The following is a 4,605-nucleotide window of genomic DNA, read 5'->3' as shown; positions in this document are numbered from 1 at the left end:
GTGACACCCTTGATTGCATATTACTCTGATTGATATTTTGTTATTTTAATTAAATATTTGGGGTATTTTAGAAGGGTGTTACATATTCAACTTTAAGCCTTACTTCAACTTGCTATCTATTAGAAGTAGTAGTACATTATGCACTAAGGCACCTATCATTACGCTATGTATGATGATGAATGAAGATGATGATAATATATAGTTATAGTTAGCAATGCATGAGATCCATGAATGACATGCATGGTGTGCATGATAGCACAAGCTAAGCATGAATTAGTTTCTATAAATACTAGTGCATTGCTTGTGTAATAATCAACTCATTAGTGCATAAAGCAATGGAGTTCAAAGTTGTAATCCTATCATGGTATCATTCACCTTGTACGACCCGTTATGCTCTCTAATATCCTTAACCAACTTTCAATTACAGTTGTTATCATCTTACAAAATTGTAAATACACATTCTTCTTAATTTTTTCCATGTGTAAGACCCCAATTTTGACCCTAAGATCCCTCATGCTATCTCATCATTTGCATTGGTTGTGGGATAACACCTTGGTATTCTCCTCACCCCTTATTCATTGGGATTGTATTGGGAGAGATCACCAAGAACACTTTTGATTGTATCATACTTTATTTTCTTTTCTTACTAACCAAAATACCAAAAATATGTCTATGTGTAGCTTTATTTCTTTTGTAGATAGTGTGTGCATCCATATGTGCCTTATCAAGCTCAAATCTAGGTTTTTTAGACCCTCAATGCAAGAGATCAAGCAAGCAAAGGTCCACATTGGTTATAAACATCATATATCGATCCCCATGTTCTTTATTTGTCATTTTGATCAAGAATTCGTCAAGATTTTGAAGCTTGTTTGCCTTGGAAGCCATCATTTATCTAGGTATCTTATGTGACTTCCTCAGTAAGTTTCTTCAACAATTGGTCAAATATCTCAAGGAATACTTTATTTTAATTCATATAAAGCATATATTATTCTCCATGACCCACAAAGAGCAAAGGAACTTCAAGTTTTCAAGTTGGTTCAAGGAGGTTGACCAGAAAGGTCAACTAGTCAAATCGAGGGTTCCCTAGACCCTATCTCCAACAATCTGTGTCATATGAAAATTATTCCAAGAGAAATGTTACTCTTTATGAAATTCCAAACAACTTTCATGTTTACATCAATAGATAATTTTTCTTTGAAAGTTATTTTTTATGGTGAAAGATTATAGGTCATTTTGTTCGTGCCCTAGATAGAAGGTCAACTTCCAAGGACCATAACTTGCTCAATTTTTATGATATGAAGTACATACAAATTTAATGATAAATTTAAATATGTATTATCTAACTTTTATTCTTTTAGAAATGTCAAATTCTACTTGCAAGGGCATGTACCAAGAGGAAAGATTATAGGTCATTTTAGGCCATCATCATTGAACAAGCAATTTTACTCAACTTCTAAAATCCATAACTCCCTCATTAAATATTCTAATGGTGTCACATTAGTGACCAAATTGAATAGGATTTAAATATATACAACTTTTAAGAATGAACCAAAGTCATTTGAAGCTCATAGCAAAAGTTATTAATGGTGGAAAAATGGGTCATTTGACTTTTAACTTAGAAAATTTTCAACTATGTTTGACTCTTCCAAATTCCACCTCAAAATTAATCATGATCCAAGCTCCAAATGGAAAAAGTTTCAACAAAAAAATTGCTCCCCTTCATTTTAGCTTTCTAAAGAGTCCAAGATCATGGCATTTGGAGTATTTTTGAGTGACTTGCACATGAGTGTAATGCATGGCCCTAATAGGAAAGTTTCATGATCATTTTTCATTTCACTAATGCATGGTTCCATGTTATTGTTCCAGGATCATTAGCACACTAATTTGGACATGTTTGCATCATTTCATGGGTCTTGTGCACATCCATGCAAGCATGCAACCTCACATTGCTATTTTTGGCATTTGTTTGAAAGTGTGTGAAAAGAAATTGAATTGGCTATAAATACATTGCCCTTGTGCTCAGAATAAGAATCCCTTTGCCCCAGCTTTGATCCTGCAACTCTCTCACCCTCCATTGGTAGGATAACCTTGAAGATTTCATTTGAAATCGAGCTTCAATTCCATTTCTATTTTGGAATTGAAACTCCAAGGGTCCAAGCCATTTGATCATCCATTTCACTTTCTGCAAGTTGGTAGAATCAAGCCAATCCAAATTGGAAGAGAGATCGAGCTCAATTGCATCAAACCGAAGGTGATTTTTGTGAATTTTCTCTTCTTCGATTCTCCCTTAATTCTCCACCATTTTGCTTGATCTTTGATTGTATAAAGACCTACCAATGTAGGAAACAAGATTGAGTTGCTTTGAGGTCAAATCAAAGCAACTCAATTCTTCCACCTCAATTTTCAATTCCACATATCTACTTATATAGTGAGAATTGGGAAATTTGGAGGTCAGATTCATGCTCTCCATCATTTTTCCTTTAAATTAGTGTAATCATAATTAATTTTCATGAACTTTGGTGGTTGACCAGTCCGGTGAGGTCCATCGGACAAGATGATTGGAGCCCTAGCTCCGGTGATGTATTGGCGTGTTTTTATCCATCTGATCTTGCTCCAACGTTTTAATCTTGGCCTTTGGTTTGTTTGACTCGTGTTCTAGTGCGTTGACCTTAGCGCATCATAGATCTTTAGCGCGTGGCCATCAGATCTGCCACCTCAATTAATGAAGGAGATCTAATGGCCCATGTTTTTTCCATTTATTTTATTATTCTGATTTCATTTTTTTACTCCTATTTTGTTTAATTCAAATTAAATTCATTTTTAATCTAAAAAATATGAGACTTTCATCAAGAATATTTAAATATTTTCCTCTTCCATATTTTGAATTAAAATCATTTTTTGGATTAATTTTTATATTTATTTTGAATTAAATGTTTTTGACTTGTTTCTAAATACTTCTGACTTTCCAAAAATTCTCAATTTTTTTGTCTAAGGTCATTTGACCTTGCTTGACCTAGGATAAATCCCTTGGCCATTTATTTGATGATTTGAAAGGGTTTGAGGTTTTGTCCTTTTTAAAATGCATTTTATTCCATTTTTAATTTGATTTTTAATTATTTAACTGTTTAAAAATATTGTTGAGCCATTTGATTGACTTTGTAATGTTTGACTTTCTATTCCGCCTTGATCATGGTTGATTTGAACTTCCATTTGATCAATACTATTGGATTTAGGGGGGGGGGGTGATGAAATGTACATTTCATCCCTCAAGATGAATGAATAGTATTAATCAGCTGAAATTCCTCCTGTGATCAATTTGGGTTTCTATTTTCCCTTCCCTCTTCATCTTCATTCCTTTTTTTCCCCAATCCATCATTGACCAACGATTTCTCTACAAGTCAAATGCTAGTTGATTCATCAATGACCTTGTGTCAGATGAATTAATATGAGCCTGATTGAGATAGGTCCCTCCCATTTTATTTTTGTGTGTGGTATGTTTTAGGAGCTTGGTTCTTTGTACCATGTCTCTAACATGCATTAACACCAATATTTTATTGCCCGGTCTCAGATAGTTGTGACTTCTACATAAGTCCAATTACGATTGCTTAACATAAAGCTAAATATGTCCCAAAAGGCATAACATTCTTGTAAGTGAGATTGGAAGTCTCTCATTCTTCATGGCATTGTGTGAAGACTTGACCTTTTTTTCCATTTATGAGAGCTAGTGGCATACTTGTTGATTTATCCAAGTTGGATCCCTTCTCATAAATGATGTCTTGGTTCATGTCTTCATACTTGTGACTGGATGGTTGAGTGTTCTCCAAATAATGATTTAAACAATTAAACTTTTGACTAACATTTGAATAACTTCTTATTAATATTTATTTACTTTCAAGTCATTTACTTAATGTAATTTAAATTCTAGTACCTTTATCATTCATTGCCATTTACATTTCATGCAACTTATTTATGTTTTAGTCCTTTTCACTTTGCTCACTTGAGCCATATCTTGTGATTGTATATATTGTGTGCTTGTGATTTTGTTCTGTTTGTGGTCTTAGGACCTTAAAATACTTAATAACAACAAAAACCTTAAAAAATATCTTGGTAGACTGTTGGACTTGATCTGAACTTTTGGACTCAGAATAGGCAAATTCCCTATGCTTTGAGGACTTGGCCAATGCCACTATTTGAGACTGAGTTATCCTTGATTGTGCCTTTCATCTGATGCAAACCTTGAGCACCATGGGTTCATCTGTTACTTTGTCTCTGTGCTTAAATTGTTATATTGTTATTATTGTTATTGTTTGATGATTATTTTTATGAGTTTGCCATAAGGAATATTTTCATCTGATACATTTGAAGACATTCAAGACTTCTTTCTATTGGAATGCTTGCTTGGATGTTATGACTATCTTTATTTGATGCCTTGATCTTCATATTGATTGCTTGGATATTGCTTATGCTGGATGCTTGCTTAAAAGTCCAAAGGAAATGGGTTTCTATCTGACATTCTTGTCTTGTGGATTGCATCCCATTGGTCAGATATTTTCAACTCTTAACTTTTAATTTTTGTCTAGGGTAGTCCCTTTATCTCCTCCTACT

This window comes from Lathyrus oleraceus, chromosome 6 (assembly GCF_024323335.1).
Source record: "Lathyrus oleraceus cultivar Zhongwan6 chromosome 6, CAAS_Psat_ZW6_1.0, whole genome shotgun sequence".
In the NCBI taxonomy this organism is placed as follows: Eukaryota; Viridiplantae; Streptophyta; class Magnoliopsida; order Fabales; family Fabaceae; genus Lathyrus; species Lathyrus oleraceus.
The sequence above is the reverse complement of the archived record's forward strand: the minus strand, read 5'-3'. Positions refer to the sequence as shown.